This window comes from Peromyscus maniculatus, chromosome 20, assembly GCF_049852395.1.
Source record: "Peromyscus maniculatus bairdii isolate BWxNUB_F1_BW_parent chromosome 20, HU_Pman_BW_mat_3.1, whole genome shotgun sequence".
Taxonomy (NCBI): Eukaryota; Metazoa; Chordata; class Mammalia; order Rodentia; family Cricetidae; genus Peromyscus; species Peromyscus maniculatus.
The window spans coordinates 7,904,442-7,927,750 of record NC_134871.1 but is presented as its reverse complement, the minus strand read 5'-3'; the positions used below and the strand labels follow the sequence as shown (position 1 = coordinate 7,927,750).

The 23,309-nt window shown below is 40.9% G+C and overlaps 1 protein-coding gene and 1 long non-coding RNA gene across 2 annotated transcripts in view; one reads left to right on the top strand and one right to left on the bottom strand.

Annotated features, from left to right (window-relative positions):
* Sntb1 (syntrophin beta 1) overlaps window positions 1-23,309 on the bottom strand; it is a 255,315-nt gene that overhangs the window by 215,909 nt on the left and 16,097 nt on the right. The gene's annotated exons all lie outside the window — the stretch shown is intronic.
* Window positions 6,629-21,465, top strand: LOC143269716 (uncharacterized). The gene is made up of 2 exons (XR_013046320.1): window positions 6,629-10,940; window positions 20,025-21,465. It is a non-coding gene; the product is annotated as an uncharacterized LOC143269716 (long non-coding RNA).

Sequence of the window (23,309 nt, the reverse complement as noted above, 5' to 3'; positions counted from 1 at the left end):
ATCCCCCAAAATAATTCTTGTATGTGTGTGGGAAGACACAACACTCCACTCCTTCCCCGAAATGTCTTGCAAGGATGGCTTTGGGAAGACATCCTGGTAGAAGACTACCCAGTCATGCAGGGTACATCTCCATGGACTAGGTTGTTTTACTGCAACTCTATCCAATGGGCCTAAGGATCTACTCAAAAGCCAGAAGATTGTTTTCAGGTTCTATGTGCAGTGCTAGAAAAAAAAGTTAGGTGTTCCTGCCTGGGAAAGTGGCCACAGAAAACAGCAGCAAAGCCAGAACCACATTACCAGGGGCAGACACTCTCTCACCTGTAACATGCTTACCACAGACTTCTGTGGAACACATTGTCCTTCCCGATGGAGTTCCAATAACTCAGCACAAATCTCTAGAACTTGGCCAGGACCCTAAGTTTGGGAGTTATTGACACAGTTGCTGCACCCTCAGGGCTTCATCAAGGAAACATTTTAAAGGTGAAATGGAGTACTACTCAGTACTCAACACTTAGTACTAAACTTAGTCCCATCTACTTAGAGCTCAACAATGAAAACTATAGACAGATGGGCACCCATACACACACACATACACACACACACACACACACAGTGACATATCATAGATTTTATAAAAGCAAAAAGAAACTACCTTCATTCCTTCTCTGTACTCTAGCAACATCATTTTCATGGCAGCAATTTTACTGAGGGGAGAGATGGGCAGTACATTTATGTATATATGTTAAGGAGGGATATAGAGAAAAAGACCTTTCTGCCAGACAATGCACCAATATCTGCTCTTATAGCAATCACTCTTTTTTTTTTTTTTTTTTTTTTTGGTTTTTCGAGACAGGGTTTCTCTTTTTTTTGGTTTTTCGAGACAGGGTTTCTCTGTGTAGCTTTGCGCCTTTCCTGGAACTCACTTGGTAGCCCAGGCTGGCCTCGAACTCACAGAGATCCGCCTGGCTCTGCCTCCCGAGTGCTGGGATTAAAGGCGTGCGCCACCACCGCCCGGCTGCGCCACCACCGCCCGGCAGCAATCACTCTTGTGATAACTTCTCCAACAATCTTTTGTTGTCGAGTAGCTTTTGCTGCCAGGAAGCATATTGATCTGATCTAGTTTCATTCTGTTGCTGAGATAAAACACTGACCAAAAGCTACTTAGGGTTGAGAAAGGTTTATTTCATCTTAAACTTCTAGGTCACAGTCCATCATTGAGGGAAGTCTGGGTAGGAACTCAAGGCAGGGACCTGAAGGTTGGAACCAACAGCTTCTTTTTGGTTCACTCTCTGACTTGCTTACTGAGTCATATTTTTTTTTTTTTTTCCTCGAGACAGGGTTTCTCTGTGTAGCTTTGCGCCTTTTCCTGGAACTCACTTGGTAGCCCAGGCTGGCCTCGAACTCACAGAGATCTGCCGGGCTCTGCCTCCTGAGTGCTGGGATTAAAGGCGTGCGCCACCACCGCCCGGCTGCTTCTGAGTCATATTCTTATACAACCCAGTCCCACGTGCCTAGGGATGGTATTGGTGGAAGTATTAAGACAACTCCACCTAGTTAAAAGGGAGGTTTATTTGGGGGTTTTTACTTACAACAAGTAAAGGGATAGGTTACAGGATCTGGGAGAGGTGAAGTGCAGTCCAGCGGTGTTCTCTGGAGAACTCTGCTTGATCTACCATCCAACATCCATGATTATCAGGAACCAAGAGACGGGCACATCCGGATTCTGGGTCTTAAGGGCTCCTGTCTCAGCACTGCCTCAGGGGGCAGGTCCTAGGTAGATGTGACAGTTACCAGAAGCCTCAATGGGGGTAGTACTGCCAGGTCAAAGCTCGAACAGCTACCCAGTACACAATGGTGCTACCCACAGTGGACTGGGCTTTTGTGTATCAAATAACAATCATTTTATTGCATAATAGATATGCCCACAGGCTAATCTGATGAAAGTAATTCATTATTTGAGGGTCTTTTCTTAGATCACTGTAGGTTGTGTCAAGTTGATAATAAAAGCCAACCAGGACATGATTCTGGTAGAACTATTGGTGAGAAGCCAAGGAAATCAACCCTCTACATGTCAACTCCTTCCCTACAGGCTAGATTGGCCTTGTATTTATAATAAGAATCAGGCCTAATAACAGAGTATTTCTTTGACTTATTTCAAGTGCTTAATTGAAAAATGTTATAATAGTATCACCTTCAATGTTAAAAAGAAAATTTAAAATTTAGATGTTTAATTATGGACTCATCTATCTTTAAGTTATCTATCCATTAATTATGTCTTATAAATCTATCATATATTCTTGGTATCTATCCATCTATTACCTATCTCATCCTCTAATTTAAGTGTACCATCTTTATTTTCTTACAAATTCCCTTTCTGCTAGTAGTTCTTATTTATATTTGTTTTTTATTTTTGCCATTGGGTTTTAGAGCCTGACCAGTGTTCTTCACTAATTGTATTATTATCTTGAAATTACTGATTGAGCCCAGAATTTTCCAACCTTTTAGATTAGCAGTTGGAAAATGAGAAGGGCTAGGAGAGGTACAGAAGCATAACCATAGGATGACAGGGCCAGGGCTACTTTGGGTTGTGTACTGCTCTACTGCAACATCATAATGGAGAACTTGGTTACTCAGTGGAGGGGTGGAGAAGTTAGCACATGGGAGGTCAGGTGCCACCTTGGATACAGTAGCACCAAATTTGTCTGCAATAGATTAGGCCCCAAAGCTCAGCATACCCAAAAGGAAAACTGTTCCATCCCAAGGGGGGTGGACAAAGCTTGGGGAAACAAGAAAGGCGAAGAGATCTAGTCAATAATTAGAATAATAGAGTCCAGAAATGAGATATGGATTCATTGAATTTGATGTGGGGTATCTCTCTTTCTTAATCTCTACAGTTTCTGACATCTGAAGAGTGGAGGAACCATTGTTCTTTTGGAAAAAAATCTAGCTTTGTACAAATAACGAGAACAGAGTCACAAGAAAATGCATGAAGGATTTTTCTTCCTCGGCTCACAAAGGTTTGCATTTCTGGACTGTGCAAACAAATGCAGTTCAGGTTGCATAGGCATCAGTGAGATGTCTTGGTTCTCCAGTCTAGCTGCCAGTCAGTTTGGACAGATGGGGCCCTTTGGTGTCTAAATTGTTCCTGGGTAAGAAGAGTTTTTAATTCTGGGCCCTGACTTGGAAGCAAAAGGAAATCTTGCTTTCAACAGAACAAAACAACATGTTATTTTTTCTGTAATTGAACCTCAGATATAGAGTATTAAGCATCTTTTATATGCTGTCCTACTAAGTGAAACCTTTTAAAACATGCTGCTCTCCGTTCTGTTGAGCAACATCTTAACACATGTTTTCTCTCTGTTCTGTATCTGTCATGTCATGTGGATAGACTCTCAGATAGGAGCTAGGGGCATGCTTTAAAAAGTGTGTGTGTGTGTGTGAGCGAGAATTGTTGAAACCAAGGTTGGATAAAGCACAGGGACAAATAGCCAAACGAATGGAAACACATGAACTATAAACCAAAGGCTGAGGGGCCCCCAACTGGATCAGGCCCTCTGAATAGGTGAGACAGTTGATTGGCTTGATCTGTTTAGGAGGCATCTAGGCAGTGGTACCAGGTCCTGGGCTCATTGCATGAGTTGGCTGTTTGAAACCTGGGACTTATGCAGGACGCTTGGCTCAGTCTGGGAGAAGGGGACTGGACCTGCCTGGACTGAGTCTATCAGGTCGATCTCAGTCTTCGAGGGAGACCTTGATCTGGAGGAGGTGGGAATGGGGGGTGGGCTGGGGGAAGGGGAGGGGGGCAGGAAGGGAGAGAACAAGGGAATCTGTGACTGTTATGTAAAACTGAATAGTATTGTAAAATAAAACAAAACAAAACAAAAAAGTGTGTGTGTGTGTGTGTGTGTGTGTGTGTGTGTGTGTGTTCCTTAAAATGCTGCAATAAATATCTCTTGGCATCTAATATCACTGGGTCAATAAAGGTGACACAGAGATGAAGACTACCCTAAATGGTTAGATGACATAAAGGTGAAAATACCCCAAGTTCTGTGTGTCCCCACAGAAAGGAAGGGAGAGAAAAGTTCTTCATTGACAAATTGTTATCTGGAATAGGATAGGAAGCCCTCATTGAAGAACAGCTGGACCACACTCATTCAAATTCTGGAGAAGACCTTTGAAGAGACTAAGTAGAGAAGGGAAGTGAATGATCCAAAGAGCACCAGGGGAGGCCTTCTAACCAGGTGATATCATTCACTTGAGGAACCTTCACCAAGTGTCAGATGTTGGTGATACCAAGATCTTTCAGGAACTGAGAGAAGACAGGCCCTGCCATTCAGACATTTAACGAGCCACCAAGAACACTTGTGTGAAACAATAACGCTAAAAAGCAGCATTCACTGAGGTCTACATGAATGGACATGGGGAGTCGGGGGGGGGGGGGGCGGGGCGCGGGGAAACGTCCTTGAGAAGTCTAGAATGCATCTTGGAATAATTGGTGTGCCAGTGAGAATGAGAAGCATGCTGGAAGAAACCTATAATGTGCTGTTAGTCACAGTCCAGAACTGAACCTTCAAATGGACTATCCTAGGATTCAACCTGCTTGGCATTGACCAACTGGATGATCTCTGCATCACTGAGGAACTTTGCACCTTTCTCAGCACTCTCCAGGATCTCAGACATTCTTCAGTAGGCCGAGGCTCGCTGGGGAGTTCAATTTCAGGCTCCTGTGTCTCCAGTGCCACCGGAGGGCTGGCTCCAGAGGCTCCAAGCACAAACGTAGCTCTGCTTGCAGTCTCCGCTTCCGCCACTAAGGGTTTTATAACCTCAACTTTTCTATCCTGGTTCGTTCCCAGCTCTGTTTCAGGCTTAAAAGGCTACATACAGTTTAAAGCAATAAGTTCGCAATAAGATTCAGATGAAATAGTTTATAATACATGTAAAAATGTACATAGGCTTAAAAAATATATATATACTGCTATACAAACAAATAGTATCTAAAAATAAAGTGTTTTTTTTTTAAAAAAAAAAAAACAAAGGTAATAAGCCACGTAAAGATGGCTATCACACATAAGATCTGGATTATGTTGTCTTTGACATTCGTAACTAAAAAAAAAAATTTGATTATAAAAGCTGTTCAGTTATGCCAAAATGTAAATTTTAAAGATACCTTGACTTCAAAATTTGGATTTAAGGATATGTTACTTTGGAAAAGAGGTTCTGCTTTTCTTTCCACAGAAAGCCAGAGGCTGTGGATTTGTTCCAGATTAAGATACATCAGGTTTCACCAGCCAAGACCCCCTGAAAGGTCTCCGATGACACCATGGCCCAGATGATCCAACATCCAGAGCGGTTTCAAGGCGACTGGTTCACACAATACAGCCTCACGGACTACCCCATAGGCCTAAAATTTTCTTTGCGTCCCCATAAGATACAGCGCCCTCCTCCAGCAGGAAGTAGTAAGAGATGCTACGCCCAAATTCCCAAATATACCAAGCTGGCTTTAGAGGTGGAATTGGCTCACTCCCCTCTAAACTCAGACATATTGCTTTAAAAAAATGGTTAAGAGACCCTTGTGTCACAAATCAAAAGAGCCCTCTGATGTGGGACAGAGAAAAACCAATATTTTTATTTAAAACAGGTTGATTAAAAATGTGATCTTTTTCTAATATATATATATATATATATATAGGAGGATATGGAAATGATAAGATAAAAGGGTAGATTAATGAACCTACTTTTAAAGAACAACTTGTTTAAAATGTTTTACATTGGTATAGATTTTAGTTTATGTTTAAAATGTTTTACATTGGTATAAATTTTAGTTTATTGATACAAACTTGAAGTTAATTTTGTTATACTGTATATATATATTTCTATTCTTGTTTGAGGTATTATGTTTATGTAACTCATTTAAAATTGTAATGGATAATTAAAAAAATAGATTAATAATTAGTCATCTATGATAATCATATCTGTAGTCATGTTAGTTAAGTCTTCTAGGTATACATAGATATATTTCAGATAGATAGGTAATCTTCAAACACTTCATAGACCTAGAGAATATGGCATTTAAATAACTTAGAATTCTGTTGACGTGAGACACAATTGCTCCTGGCTGCACCAATTGATCCCGAGAGAATGTTGGGCTTCTAAGACATTTCCATTTGGAAGTTTGTCTTTTTGGCACAAAATGGCCTACTGGGCAAAGAACTGCCCTTGCCTTGATGGCTGACAGTACAAATACAATGCTGTCCTTTCTGGACAAGCAGGACACAAGAAAAGCGACCACTGTACTCTGCCAAGACAGGGTAAGATGGTCTTTCAGAAATCCTGCTTCTGAAAATGGTCTGTCAGATACTCTAGGCCTGTAGCCAATTTGAATGCACCAACAATGCTGAGAAACATTAGGTGACTGTCCAGGCTGCCAGCTGTCTTGGTCTACTTTTGCAAGATTCCCGAAAGTTGCTTGCATCCATCTACCATTTCTCAGGTACCATTATGTTCCTTCTCAGGTCTTTGATATGGTTGAAGACTAGATAGTTGTAATTTCCTCTATTATGATAAAAGATAAGTTAGATATAAAACCTTAAACTCACAAATATAAGATAGATAGGACATCTTCTTTAATATTGTAACTGCAATTCTTGCTTGATAATTGTTTTATTATATGTAATTTTACCATGTTAAAGTTAAAATCTTACTTTTTAAACAAAGAAGAAAAGGGGAAATGCTGTGGATATCGTTCTATATAAATAAAACACTGATGGCCAGTGACCAGGCAGGAAGTAGGTGGCCAGGCAGGAAGTAGGTGGGACAAGGAGAGAGGAGAATTCTGGGAAGCGGAAGGCTGAGGGGAGAGACACTGCAGCCACTGCCAGGACAAGCAGCATGTAGAGACTCTGGTAAGCCACCAGCCACATGGCAAGGTATAGATTTATAAAAATGGGTTAATTTAAGATAAAAGAACAGTTAGCAAGAAGCCTGCCACGGCCATACAGTTTATAAGTGATATAAGCGTCTGAGTGATTATTTTATAAGTGGATTGTGGGACTACGGGGCTTGGGGAACCTGGAGAGAAGCCCTCCAGCTACATCAACCATTTGAAGGAACAATTTTACAACCATACACAATGTCTTTTGGTAGTAGCTAAGGATACAATCTTGTCCGGCCCCTTTTAGAAGAACCCTTAAGTTCATAAAGGAAAAACTTGTGGAAAAACAATGATGACCGAGGAAGGCAAGAGCAGGAAGAAAACGATTTTAGACAGTAACCCCTGTGTGGTTATTGCACCAATCACAGTGCAGACCTTCTCTCCCGTGATAGCTGATACCCACAAACACTCCAAGAAGCATCTTCTTTTGTAATAGATGAAGGCACAGCAAGGATAGTAATTTACTCATTCAAAAGTAATTTCTCAGGATCCTTCCACAAGAATATGGAGGGGACTGAGCTCCCATCAAGGTCCCATCCTCAGGACTTTAGGTCATATTCTTTAACCACTGTACAGTTGGTTGCCTATGATTTTTTTCTGCAGGAAAAGCATTAATATTTACCGAAAACTCCACGCTAGATTCATTTCCCCTGAGGTTGGTATGTGCCTATGCTATGTGTGAAGCAATGGAGATTCAGAGCACGCAAGCTTCCTCAGATCTGTTTGTTTCACTCTGAATCCCATCTTCCTTCCAGTTAATCAGAGGGAAGAGAGAGACGAAGCAGCCAATTACCTGAGAGGTCTCAGACAACTAAAGAAATGTGAAGAAAGATGAACTGAATTGAAATGAAAGAGTAAAAATGTAGCTGCAGTAAAAGAGAGGCAGAGAATATTGCAGGTGTATAACGAATGGGAGGAAAGATGTAGTCCCTTACAAGCAGCTGGTTATATGTGTCATGCGGTTACCCCAATGGGCAGTCACAGGGCTGCCTTGGGATGCTGCAGCAGGTCTGATGGACCACCAGGCTCTTCCACGTTGAAGGATTTGAATGTGGTCCTCTGAGTCTAGGGGACGCTAGAAGCTGTTTATGATGGGAGAATGGTTCAATCCTATTTGCATTTAGACAGATCTCTCTGGCAGTCTTATGACATATGGAGTGAAGGGGAGGCAATAATTGGATTCCTTGAGGTGGGAGAATTGACAGAACCCCGTGAGTGAGAGGAAGGAGTGCAGGATGAATCCAAGGCTTCTAGTTTGGGAGCCTGCTTGTAGAGAACAAAAACTGAAGAGAAATAGCAATTTTCTGGGAAGAAATAGTAAGTTCAACCTTGGCATGTTGAGTTTGAAAAGGCTTTGGAACCAAAAGAAATTATATATGGGACAGTTCACAGAGAATTCTGGAAATCTGGGGGAAACTTGAAGTTAAATTTTTGTCTCTCTGCACTTGTCCAAAACTCAAAGAAATAATATGCACAAGGTAAGGCAGGTAAATAGTTACCCTGGCCTGTTTTTGTTTGTTGTTGATTTTTTTTTTAAGTCGTGGATAAGGCAATTGCATGCCTTTTTGTGTTTACCTCCTCTTCTTCCTTGTGGACTTGAAATCTACAAAAAATGAAAACAAACAAACAAACAAAAAACCCACAACATTATTCTAAGTGATCCCAATTCTGTTACAACTAATCACATCCCAGTGACCCTGGCTCTGGACACAATGTGAGCTTTGGAGTTCTCTGTTGTGGTGAGTCCTGCTCTGGCCTGAGGCACGTGAAGTCAAGATCAAAGCTCACAATGCAAATATTGTTCCGATTAAAAACAAACTTTCTGCTTTTGATGTTGGGTGAGTCAACTTCTACTGTTGGTTGGAATAATGAATAAGGGAGGTGTTTAGTAAAAAGCCAGAGAGGATGAAGGCAAAGCCAGGAGATGGAGAAGGGAGGAAGGGACGACTGGGGGGGGGAAGAGGGAGGGAGGAAGAGAGAGAGAAAGGGAGAGAGAGGGAGAAGTTATATGGAGACATGGTAGACAGAATAAACACATGAATAAAATGGCTAATAAAGAATGGTGGGAAGGAGGGAAGAGGAAAGACAGAGAAAGAATGGAAGGGAGGGAAGAAGGGAGAGAGGGAAGGAGAGAAGGAGGAAGGTAGGCAGGCAAGCCAAATGTCCCAGGAATAATGCAAGAGTTTACAGAACAAGAACACAGGACTGGTGCTTTTCTTGCATCGAGGGCTTGTGCTATGGAGGAAAAAACAGGGCATCTCCATTCTAGCCTCTCTATCTTGTCAGCTGCTTGTAAGGCTTGAATACCCCTGCCTCTTCAGCTTCATTCCCTTACCTGACATGCAACACTAGACATCTCCTGAGGAGTCCTAACAGCCATCTAACCCATGCCATGGCTGTTCCCAAGAGATGTCCTGTCAGGCCACCTCCTTTATTTCTTGAGGAGAAGGACATCTCAGTTATTACAAAGTGATGAGACACAGGGAGGACATTTGACCCATCCCTATAAATCTTAGAGATATGTAAAGGACCCAGGCCACACATCCACTGCAGAAACATCTTGTGCATTGTGAAATTGGTAATGCACACGCAGAATTACCAAACTCTCATAAATGCATAAATGCTTATATTTCACAGATTACCCGTTTTTAATGACCAAAATAAAACTACATTTAAGAGTGAAGTCACCAGTCTCAACTAAGTGCCTTTTATAAAAATGAAGCCTTGTGCTAACCAGCCCACCCACTTCTCCTCATAAGCCTAGTCATTTCAGTATCCCCAGGAGTGTAGCACATCATTCAACACATGGTAGATAATGAAAAAGTATTTGCTAAATGAATAAATGCAGACATGGATGGATAAACAGCTTCCATGTCCTTGGGCTCTGCATAGTTCATTATGAAAATAATAAGGCGGCAATATGTTCTCTGAGAAACATGTGGATTCAAATCAGGCCTGCTGGCTGGAGAGATCCCCAGAAACCATCTCCCACTAACAGATCTAAGGGAAAGAAATAGAATTTAATAAGAGTAGGATTAATCTTCCAGTTCTAGCCCTAAGTATCTAATGCTAGTCCTCAACAAGGAAACATTTCTACTTCCTGGATATAGGATGAGGGAAGTCTTGACCGTGAGGCTGGAGCTCAGGGTTTTTGAAAGAGTACCTTCCATTGATTTTATCTTCTATTGTGTGCTTTGTAGATGTTTTTGAGGAGAGTAGGAACTTTAATAAATCTGTTTGCCTCATGGATAAGTAAGTGTCTCAAACTGTTAGATGAGGGGTTTTGAAAACTACTAGTGCATGTATCATAGTGCTGGTGATTAGAGTAACCATTCTCTACTCAACTGAAAAAAAAAGTGTCCTTGCCCTCAGGTTATATTTTTTAATTGCGTTAATTTCTGTGTGTATACACTCACGTGAATGGCACAGCTCACATATAGAGGTCAAAGGACAACTTGTGGGAATCGGTGGTTTTTTTCTTTCCACCACATAGGAACTGGGAATGGAAGTCAGGGTGGCAGGTTTGGTGGTAAATACCTTTATTCACTGAGCTACCTCACCAGCCCAAGCTTTCTACTTCCACCAGGTGCCTTCTGCTAGGTCCATGCAATAGCTGCAGAGAAGAGGTTTCCCCTCGGAGTTAAAGCAAAACCAAAATGGAGAAAGAAGACAAGGCACCAGTTGCTAAATATGGGTTTCAAAGCCCTCAGAGTGAGAGTCCCTTCTTGAGACTTGCCAGGGATGTGTCCCACACAGCCTGTGCCAGCCTATGCTTCAGACCTCCAGTCTTTGGAGGGAAGACAATGCAACTTGGTATCTACCTTCCTCACACCATTCCTGAAGAGGATTAATGAGTTAATAAGCATTAACTACTTTGCAAGCCACGGGTGACTACAAACATTATTAAGACCACATTTTCCCTACCAAAGTGGTTCAAGCTTTGAACAGAAGGATACATCCCAGGAGAACTGTCTACTTCTAATACAGGAAACAGGATGCCTGTTCTCAGGTAATAGAATGCTTGTTAAAATGGTCTATGTCGTTTGTCCAGTCACTGGGGGCAGGGACAGGTTTAGACAATGTGAAGGCAACAGTATCCCCCAACGTGCTATTGAAAGTAACTGGAATAAGGCAATGCAATCAGCAGTAGCATTAATAGTGGGAGCAGAAATGGTTGGCTTAGACTACTGTTTCTCTCAGCTAACTTCCTCTAAAGTCTAAACTAACTTAGTTGTTTTGCAAAACACAGTTCTGTGAATGTCTCCTTAAATTTGGCCACATCCAGACTTCATGTGCCATGAATATAACCTTGTGAAACAGAAATAATGATATTTATTTGGCACAGCTCAGGTAGAGTGTGAGACTTCTGCCAGCAGGGGAAATAGAATTATTAAGTTCTCTTTAGGCTTAGGCACGACTCCTTCCTGTTCCCCAGAACATTTCATCTCGACTATATATTTATTTACTCTCAAAATATGAATAATTTGAAATAGCCAGGTAGCTAAAAACATACTAAATGAGCTCTCCTACCCAACAAAATAATATTCTATTTTACAACCTAGGGTGTCAGGAACTCTGAAGGATTGGGGAGGCAAAAGTGGGGAGGATTCAGGAGTTGTTATTATTATAATTCTGATAGGTTATTGCTATGTATCCCAGGCTGAATGTGGACTTGAAATCCTATTCCTTAGTCTCCAAGATGATAGGAGTGTAGGTGTGTGCCAACATGCCAGCCATTTCTTAAGGTTAATGACCCTTGAATGAGGAGTCATGGCCACTAATTTCATCAGTGTTCTAGCATACTTTCAAACCTTTAATTCTCAGAATGAAAAGGATTCATCTGACAGGCTATGAAGATCAAGTATTAGGTGGAAAAACGGAGGAGGTGCATGTCCTTGCAAAGCTATTGTAGACACCCAGGAACAATATAATGCACCTCAGAATAAAACTAGTATTGGTAGGAATGGAAATAAGGTATGATTTCTTATGTGTGCCAGACTTGGAGTGAGGAACCGAGTCTCCACTGCTGTCAAATGTTTCCATCTCTGAGAACATCCAGCACATTCATAGGTAACCACAACACGGATTAATGACTACAACTGCAGGTGAATGAAGTTCTCTAGAATCACAAACTGAGAAGAAATTGATTGAGCTTGAGATCACCATGAGAACCTTAACGAAAATGACACATAGAATAGGATTTTATTCATTAAGAAGGAAGAAAATTGCTTTCCTGACAGTATAAGGCATGTGCATGTCTGGCAGTCTCAATACCTGTTAAGATACTGGTTCATCCATCCATTCAGTCAATTCATTTACTCATGATGCATTTATTCATCAAGTTTCTGTGCATGTCACTCTCCATGAGAGCTCTGGGTATATTGCCATGAGGAACCACTGGGGCCAGTTGAAAAAGTGGTAGGTGTCAAGATTTTAGGCTTGGGTTGGATTCAGGTAGTCATGAAGATTCTTATCAAAGAAATTTGAGGGCAAGCAAATGACATGATAAGGACTTCTATTAAGTAAAATAGTCCTGGTCAAATAGAAATATTAAAAATAGAGGGTTAAAATATGGTCTTAGAGAGAGCTCATTCAGTAAAGTTCTTGCCAAATAAGCATTGACTTGTGTTAGATTTCCAGGAGCAGTGTGTGAAGTCAGTTGTGGTGGCACACTCTTGAAACCACAGGAGAGGTGGTGGTGGTGGTGGTGGTGGTGGTGGTGGTGGTGGTGGTGACTCTGGGACTCTAGTCAGCCACTCTGGCCTAAATAAACAAGTTCCAAGTCACAGCAAGAAGAGACCCTGCCTCAAAAAACAAGGTGAACAGTTCCAGAGGAATGACATTAAAGGTTGATCTCTGACCTCCACACAAATAATACACACACACACACACACACACACACACACACACACACACAGAGAGAGAGAGAGAGAGAGAGAGAGAGAAACACAAACACACACACACACACACACACACACACACACACACACACACACACACACACAAAGCTGATGGCAGATAAAACCTGAATAGGGAATAGGACATGGGCTTGGAAGTGGAGAAGCTCCTAAAGATTTGAAAGCCATGGTCAGGTGAAAAATGTTCGAGAGATGGCCAGAGGCAGATGAGAATGTGGCTCACTGGCTTGGGAGAGGGAGAGAATGTCAAGCCACTGCCCAGCTGTGAGGTAGAGTGAGGAGGAAAGTGTGTCAGGAGAGTGAAGAATGGTTTGGGTTTGGAGAATCAAAGCTGAAGGAACATCTGGACAACACATTCAGGAGGGTCCAGTGGTGTACCTGAAGAGCAGGGCAAACTAAAAAAGACCAAAAACCCTTCGCACAAGTGGAAATTGAACCTGTAGAAGTAGGAAAGATTGCAGATGAAACCTTATCAAATACCTGCTGGAGACACATGGGGGATAATGATGTAGATGACATCACAGAGAAAGAGAACAGGAAATAGTGTCACCAACACAATGATGAAGCCTCCAGAAGGAGGGCTGTTAGGCAGCAAAAGACCCCAAACAGAACTGCCCCCCAGCTTCTCTTTCACCCCATCACCAAAACCACTTTCTTACATGCAGACTTAGTGTTTAATATCTCCTCTGAAGAGACCTTTACATTTTACGTGTAGCCATTTCATACAGAACAGTCGAATGTGAAATTCTACTCACGTCAGCACCGAGCAGAGGCCCCAGAGGATGCTGGTGTGGGCAGCACACAAACTCTGGTGAAATATATTTGATTGACATCAGAGAAGGCGAAGAGGTTCTTCTAAGTGATCAAAGTTGCTTATGTAATTGCATTTCCAGAATAATCAGAACCATAGATTCTGGGTTTTCAAGAAACAATGCTTTCTTGTTTTCCCTCCTACATATGAGTATGGGTACCCATTAGGAGGGTTCTGGAAGAAGACTTGCAACCAATGAATATCGCTTGACCTCTTCACTAAATTTTGGTTAATAACTCAGATTAAAGAATAAAGAGTCTTCCTGTTAATCAATTTTCAATATATGGGTTTTTAAGCAATAAACTATCAGACCAACACATTTCCTTTTTATAAATGTAAGCATAAAACAGACCATGTTTTAAGTTCAGATTTTGTTTTAACATTCATTAAAATAAATATGACCAGACCAACACACACACACATACACACACACACACACACACACACACACACACACACACACACACATACACACACGATCACACAATATATAAAGAGATGGGGACCAAACACATAACTATGCAGGTCCAATTTGAGCCTGAGTAATTAAAGCAAACTCCTTCCTGCCCTGTGTTGTGCCCCATGGAAACATTTAATCCCCGCTTTCCTTTGAAGCCAAAGCTTTTCCTTTAAACCAGATCCACAGTGAACGAAGCCTGTTGACCCGCAGGCTATCAGCAACGTCTGCTGAATCAGTGGTTCTTCCCTTTAAAAAGTAGTAAGTGTAGAGAGCAAAGAGATAATGTCTAGGGTTGATCACGGAAATGTAGCATAAGCACATTATTAAAGTGAGGATGGTAACCACAGGAAGAGCTAAATGTGGAAACTGTTCAAAGTGGTTTCCTTTGGGATGGGAACTAGAGACTGAGGAAGGAGGATAAGACCCAACGGCTGAGGCTGCAGGCTACACTTTGTGTTGTAACTGTAAGGATGGACAACGTAACAGTGGTAAAGAAAAAGCATGGACCAACTGTTCTTATTATGTGTATGCATACTTGGTCATTTACTATTGAATTTTGAATCACACCATCACAAATGGTAGAATCTCTTCCATTGTCCAAATAAAAAGGCTGAGAGATAAGTTGAGCTACCCTAACCCAGGGGGCAGGGAACCAAAGCCGGGATGGAACAGCTCTATTGGGTTTGTGTTTTCTTCCATTCCCAGCCTGCCTTTCTGAATTTCACAGATTAAAGACTGCATGGATTCTCATCTAGGGACTTTAATTCTAAAGGGTGTCTTGGGACAAAATTATTATATTGCAACTGGATCTCCCTAGGCTGTACAAGAGTCCACTGTAAATGATTTTCCAGGGAAGAATCAGTAGCTGGGTGTGAGCTTGAAGCTTCCAAACTGAAAGTCTGTTCCAAGGAGGTAGAGGTCTAAGGATCCTCTCCTATGTGATGGCTGTTCCATTCATTGGTGTGGTTACTTGGCCAGGGACATCTGTTGGCTCTGGTTTCGATAGTGAAGTATCACAAACCAATGTCTGACTCACGGAAATGCATAGAGTCATGGTTCTGCTGGCTAGAAACACAAAGCCGGTTGTCAGCTGGGTTAGTTCACTGGCAGAGGAGCAGGGCATGATCCTGGTTTCTTCCAATAGCTAGCTTGGGACACATTCTCTGCCCTTAGTTACATCACGTGGTATCCTTTCATGAATGTCTCTATGTCCAAATATCTACTTTATAGAAGGATATTGGATTAAGGGCTTAGTCTACTCTAGAAATATTTTATCTTAACTAATGATATTTACAGCAATCCTTTATCCAATTAAGTTTAACTTTTGAGGGACTAGGGATCACAGTTCAATATATTAATCAGGGGCAGGCACGGTTCACTGTGTAATACCCAGTGATAACCAAATCCTTGAAATGTTGCTCCTAAAGATTTACAGGGATGATTAAAAATTTTTTTTGCTGGCACTATAACCCTTTGAAAGTTAAAATTAAGTGAATTAAGTAGATACTAAGATTTATTTCTTATAAACTTATTTCTTATTTTTAAATCATCTGTTAAATTAACTGGATAATGTTAATTATAGCTTAATCTTATTTAAATGAATGTGCTCTCTAGAATGTTCTTGGATAAAAGGGTGCAATAATAATTTAAATTGTAAATAAATATGAATGCATCTATACCTACTCAACTATAACACTGAACTATATCATGCATATAAAGTTATATTATAAACAGGAAAACTGTTATTTAACAGAGTCCCAAGGTAAAAATATTCACTCAGAGGACACACTCAAAAGTTGAAGCCCCAAATAGACATTTTAGGTGTCTCTTTTATTTCGACTGTGTGGCTGAACAAGTCTGAGTTCCTCACATGGGAAAGCCAACATAAAAACTTAAAATGTAGTTTACTTTTTCATTCTATTACAATATTTGCCTCTTGCTTTTCACTCACAAAGAAAAACAAGCCCTTTGGCTTTGGTTCAGATCTCAGCATACAGGTCTCTGAAAGACAGACACAACTTCGCATCGAGTTTAAGGGGGAGAGAATTTACTCTTACTGGGGCTCACTAATGGGTCCATAATAGACAATTGTTCATTAATCTGGAAAGATTTTGTAAATGTTTATCCAGCTTTGCTTAATTATTCTAGGGTAATTTTTAAAAATTTTTGCAATTAAAATACATTCTTCCCTTTTCTTTCCTCCCTCCAAAGCCTCCCATATACCCCTCCTTGCTCTTTTTTAAACCCATGGCCTCTTTTTTTCATTGTTATTATGCACATATATGTACACACACAGTGTGTATGTAAGTATTTCTAAGTATAACCTCCTCAATCTGTATAATGTTACTTGTATGTATGTTTTCAGGGCTGACTGGTACTGGATAAACAACTGGTGTGCTCTTCCCTGGGAAAGACTCTTCCTCCTGCTCTCAGCAGCATCCCCCTTCATTGCCTGTACTTCTTTCCCTATGACTGAGGTCTTGAGGGCTTTCCCAGTCCACTTTGGCATGTCGGTTGCTGTTGTCCTTGTTCAGCTCAGGTTTAAATAGTCACGATGGTGAGACAGTATGAGCATAGCTTCTGGCATTAGAAACGCAAGCTCACAACAAGCTCCCTGACCCTCTGGCTCTTAAGATCCTCATCCCCCTATATGTTAATGTTTCCCGAGCCTTATAAGCAGGAGTGTTTTGTAGATGTATCCTTTGGAACTGGTCTCCACAACTCTGAATTTTGGTTGGTTGCGATTTTCTGTAGTGGTCTCCATCTATTGCAAAGAGAAGTTTCCTTGATGCAGGGTGGGCACTACACTTATCTGTGGATCTAAGGACGAATGTTGATATTTTTGTCAAGGATTATGCTCTTTAGTAAAGGGGCAGTTGTAGGTTCTTCTCTAATAGCCATGACTTTACCAGCACCAAGTGGTTGGCTAGGTGTCCTGGCGTGCTTTCCATCTTGTTGAGTAAGTCCAAATGGAGAGCTATTGGTTACTACAGGATGTGTGTGCCTCTGCTACATGCTTAGGGTTATGCTATTTGTTGATTGTTGGTGTGGTTCATACACATCATAGCTGGGCAGGACTCTTTATTGCTTCACTCCTTTGAGATTCTGGGGTAATTTTGAATACAGGTTCTGCCAGCAAAAGATTTCCCATAAAATATAGGATTTCTCATTGAACTATAGAAAACTAAAATTTCCAGGTGCATCTAATCCTCACTCTTCATGGGTCCATTTTCTGAGGCTGACTTTATTCACTCACATTTCACTGAGGCGTTCAACAATTAAAGTCAAATGCCAACCTAAATGTGAGTTGCTGTCCTTAAAATTGCTCTTTGGAAATAGGGATGGGTTGTTTAAAATAAAAGCAATGTTCTCATGGGTTCTCAGTCAGTTCGTATTAAATCATAGTGAGATAGCAGGAGTAACAGGAACCATCAGACCAATACCCATAACCAAAACACACAATAAAGCAATCATTTTCTTATGAAAAACCCCTCTTCTTATTGCTTATCTTTTTCAAATATTTCTTTTTCCTTCTACTTGTCCTGGCAGAGACCTGGATTTCCCCTGAAAGTATCATTTCATAACTTTGGGAAACTTTCTGGCCTCTGGTACTCAATTTGTTACAAGTTTCAAGGGCAAAGGAAAACAATCAGTCAACAGTTTGTTACCACTCGGGGAGTCCCAAGACTTGATTCTCTGCAGCTCCTCTGTCAATTCTGTCCCGTAAGCTACTCCAAGAACTGGCAGGCCATGTCCATGAGCATTTCTAAGAGGGAATGCTGGGAGTTCTGGCTGAATGATCATGTGGCCATGGGTCCCTATTTCCCCCAAATAGCTATAAGGGCAAAGACGAGACCCCAGCTACAGGCAAACCAACCAAATCTTCCCTCTTTGAAGAATTTGGAATTGGGGTATTTTGTAGAATGGAGTGGAAGGTAGCATTAAAAATGTCTCTGGAGTGAGAATACATACACTGGTGTTTTCGTTCAGCCTTCTCCAAATGTAACTTATTGCCTGCTGCTGCCTGAATTCCCCGACAAGTCCTCTAGTGTACTGTTTTTGAAGGCTAAGTAGAATAATTGAACTGATGGAAAATGTCCACATGGGAAGATGGAAAAGCAGATTGAGGATGTTACTGTAGCAGGTACCTGATGGGAAGCCAAAGGTTTTGGTTTTATCTTACAGCTAAAGTGAAGAGGCTCTCTCCACCAATGGACAAGCTAACATGGCAAGGAGAAGCCCATAGGGCCTCAAGCTTAGACAAAGAACTGGTGAATGCTGGGTGTGGGGTGGGACATAATGGTCTTCTCCAGGGAAGAGTTCCCCAGACCAGTTGGTTATCCAATACCAGGTTGTCGGTCCTGAGAGCGTATACATACAAGTAACATTATGTGGCCTGATCAGGGAGTATTTATGTATTTAAGAACACACACACACACACACACACACACACACACACACACACACACACACACACACAATCAATTGAAGGAAAAGAAGCCATGAATTTGAGAGGTACATGGATGGGAGAGGTTTGAGTCGGGAAAAAGAAGGGAAAATAATGTAATTATTTTATAACTTCAAAAAATAGTATAAAAAGGCTTTCCAGAACATACCTTAACAAAAGACCTCTGCTTTAGAAATCACTGTCCTTTCAAGATTAGCACTTTGAATGAGACCAGCACAGACCGGAAGCAATCTCCTTTCTGCTCTTTTTGTTACTCAACTGAACTGACTGTTACACTATAGTTCTCCCTGACTAATAGAGGACAAATTTCAAGGGAAGAGAAGAGAACCTCCTCATAGGTTTATTTCTTCAGCTAGATAGGTACTTTTACTAATATGCCTCTATTTCTGCAACCCCACCCCTTCTTTCTAGAAGGTTCTCAGTCAGTGTATTCCAGAAAACATGTATGCAGGAGAAACATGCACCATGAGTTTAGCAATGTAATCATGGCATAGTACGTTAAAAAGAAAAAGAAAGTGCTCGGGATATTTGAAAAAATCACCTGGCTGGAGATGGAGGGCAAGGCCAGGAAATATCACTTCTTTGGCTTCAGGAGAAAGTGGGAGGCAGGAGGGATGCAGAGAGAGCCAAATCCTTTCAAAGAAAAACATTATGTCCTCAGGAAAGAGATTCAGTGATATGCAACACACCTGCATTGGCACTCTGATGAAGAAATACGGTTAGTTATCACCTTCAAACAACAGTTTTCTGAAACATTAAATACGATAAAACCCCTGGTGGGGTTTTCCACAGCAATTGCAGCATCCACTTGTAATCTCACTGTTCCAATATTAGACAAGTGGAAGTCTAAGAGGGAGGTCATGGGCTGCCCATGAACAAATGCTGTTTTCTAACAGAATCTCCCAGGATTCCATCTAGCAAGTATTCCACTCAGGCGGCCAACTCCAGCTCAAAGGCATTCTCTTCCACTGTCTTGCGCTTCTTGGAATTGCAATGATAAATATTTGGGTAATTGGGGTCCAAGGAGCTGTGCAATTGAAGCCTAGCCTATTTAACTTCAAACCCTACATTGTTTTAACTAGCTCAAAACTGTTGATTTAAAAAATCCTATTTACAAGATTCTGGAACACATTAACAGCCAAAGAATTAATCTGAATTTTAATGCTGCTAGCAACAACAATAAAATCATTACTTAAAAAAAACTTCATACCTTTCTTGAACCACATGAAAGAAATTTTTTTTATAAGTATGACTAACTCACAGTGTTTTTCTTATTGATAAATATATGCTTCAATATTTTAATATAGGTCAATCATGATAGTGTTTTATGCTGTAAAGGGAAAAAGCCTCTGAAATGTATTTATATAGCAGTAATAGGGTGACGTCCAGTGAGAGAAGGTTTTCTTACACATAGCTTTTTTTTTTTTTTCTTATAGGAATCAAACTGGAAGAATGAAAGATGAACTGGTGAATTTGATATTAGGAAGGTGAATTTTATGGCTGCTCAGGAGAACGCTGTAAAGAACATCAAGAAATCCTTTAGACCATACAATGTCCCAAAGCACCACACAAGTCAAGGATGTACAATAGAATGCTGAAATGTTTTGAAAAAATGACCATTCTCTCTAAAACTCCCCCACTACCATTCCCAGGTCCCACCAGTTGACTAATTTATAACAGCTAGCTTGTCTCAGATTTTCATATGAGCGGTTCACAGGACAGAAAAATTACTAAATAGCAAATAACTCTATCAAGTAACCCTACATGTGATGATTTAGGGAAGTCTACTAATAAGTTCAATTGAATGGATTCCTGGGGTTGTCTCAACGCCAAAGTGGACAAGTTGATCTAGGTAGCAGCATTCACGACAAGGTTGGTGTTCTTCTTGCTTGCTGGTGCTGTGATAAACACCAGAGCATAAACTCTTTCTTTCAAATTGAATAATCATAGCACTTTCTGTAATGCCTTGAGTTACTTAAAGAGAGCCGTCAATCGTTTCACTCAACAAGTATTTATAGAATGTACACTGAATTCCAGGTATGAGTTTTGGGGAATATAGTTGTGACCAGGGGAGACTTACAATATTAGTGCATATTTTCACACAGATTCTACATAATAAAACTGTATAATAAAACTATTTGCTGTGATATGCTAGAAAGAAAGTATGGGAGAGACATAAAGAAGGATTTGTATTACCGACAATCTTGCTAGTTTTAGAACTACAGCATTAATATGCCAATTCATGTTTTTTTTCAGTTTGTAGGTTCTCTAGGCTTTGTGGGTAACACTGATTTTTTACTAGTAATTTATTTAGGGCTAATTGTAGATATACTGCCATCATTCTTCTTAGCAGTGGCCCTGTTACTGTTCTGTTCCTCTCTGCTCTGGTCCCTTTAAGATTCTGAGTAGCTAAGGCTTTTGAGAGAGTGCTACCCTTACCTTATGCTTTTCAATTCTACCTCAAAAGAGCCATGACCACAACTTCTGGGCAACTTCTTGGTCTTTACAAAACCATTTTAAAACTTCTGTTATCTCGAGTGACTCTTTATTTATTACACTGACCTCCTGAAGTTTCCAGACATAGTAAATGAAAGAGCAATTTTATTTGACTTACAGGAAAACAACAAATATTTCAGCATAAGTATATCTCGTCTGATATTTTGGATCAAGTGATACTATTTGTTTCTTTATAGAAAATAACTCTATCAAGTAATACTACATATGACGATTTAGGGAAGTCTACTAAAAAGTTTAATTGAATGGATTCCTGGACTTGTCTCATCGCCAAAGTGGACAAGTTGATCTAGGTATCAGCCTTCACAACAAGGCTGGTGTTCTGCTTGCTTGCTGTTGCTGTGATAAATGCCATGATTTAAAGCAACTTGTGGAAAGAAAGGGTTTATTTGGATTATAGGTTAGAGTCCATCATCAAGAGAACCCAGAGCAGGAACTCAGGGCAGGAACCTGAAGGCAGAAACTGAAACAGAGACCATAGAGGAATGAACAATTGCTCTCCATGGCTTGCTCAGCTTCTTTTCTTATACAAATCAGTACCAGGAGTACCAGGGATGGCACCACCAACAGTGTTCCAGGTCCACCCAGTCAACAGTTAATCAAGAAAATGTGCCACAGAATGCCCACGGGTCAGTCTGATGGCTGCAGTTCTTCAACTCAGATTCCCTGGTCTCAGTTGGCTCTAGTTTGTGTTGAGTTGACAAACACTAACCAGTACAGCTGGCAAGCATTATGAGTGGGCAGTATTATTAGTAGGCATCAGAATCTGGTTCCCACCTATTTCCTGACCACAACCAACCTGAACAAGCTTTGTGCCCAGATCACTCTATAATGACCACTCAACTAGAAGTAACGAGGGAATTTATATCTGAGTATTTAGTAATGACAAGGGTCATCATTAGCTACCTGCAGACAGAAACACTGAAAGAACTCACGTGCCACCCATTCCATTTCCTCTGCATCAAATTCTAAATTCCAATAACTAAATCCACTTGTTTCTTACTTTTGCCCAAATCTTCTTACATCCAGTCTCTGACAAGCAACAGGCAATAACCAATGGGATGAGTATGTTGATATCACTGAAACATTAGGATGGATTAAAAACTTGTCCCTTGTCCCTTGTCTAGATGAGTGGAAGAAGACAAGTAAGTCACAGCGATGCCAACTCATTTGGGGCTGCACATGTCAGACACTGTACTGAGTTCTACTCATTTGGAGCTGCACATATTGGACACTGTACTGACATCTATATTGATGAATTCATTTTCATCCTGCCTTATGAAATAACATCATTATTTCTGTGTTACCAGGGAGAAAATCAAGTCTTGGACAGTGAGTCAACCACATAAGGTCACCAGGCCAGTATGTCTACTGTGCTTTATGCTTAGCTTTTGCTACCATTCTGTGACTCAGTCGTTCCTCTGTAGTCATAATATAGTACTAACAAAAGAGAGGTATGCTGTTAATGCTTGTGTGTGCTCTCAAACATAAATAAAGCACAATCAATCCACAGGAGGCAGAGACGCTAAACAAAAAAAAAGATGAGCTTGTCCACATAGCAATAAGTAACTCAGGTTGTTCAGCTCATACTGGAGCTTTAACTTCCATTCACTACAGGCCCCAGCATTCCTGATGGTCTTACACATTGCTTCACCCCTTTCTGGCTCATGCATGGACAGTTTTGGCCATTGTTTCTCAGCCTTGAAGACACACATGTAGACACATGCACACACATAAGTCGCTTGGGGAGCTTTTGAACTTCCTGATGCCTGGAATGAGCCCCAGACTAACTGCAATTTGGATCCCGTTGAGAAAGACTTGGTCAAGCAGGGTTTTAAAGAGTCCCAGGACTTGCCAAGGTGTTGGCTGGCTTTGCCAGTGCTAGAGATCTATTTTGGTGCTTCACAAGCCCTCCAGAGGATATGTAGCAACAACTTGGAGACATTTTTGTTTCTTAAAACTAGGAGAAAAGGATGGCACTTGCAGCTAAAAGCAAGGATACTATTAAACATACAATAATCCCTAGATGACACCTCCACAATGAAAACCCATCTGCCCCAAATGTCATTAGTGCTGAGGTTGGGCACAGTACCTCCTCTTTTGGCCCAACTCAACCAACTTCTTTATCATTAACACCCAGGAACTGTACAATCAACTACTAACTACATCTGAAAGATTCCCTGATGTCTACATGATCAAATAAATTA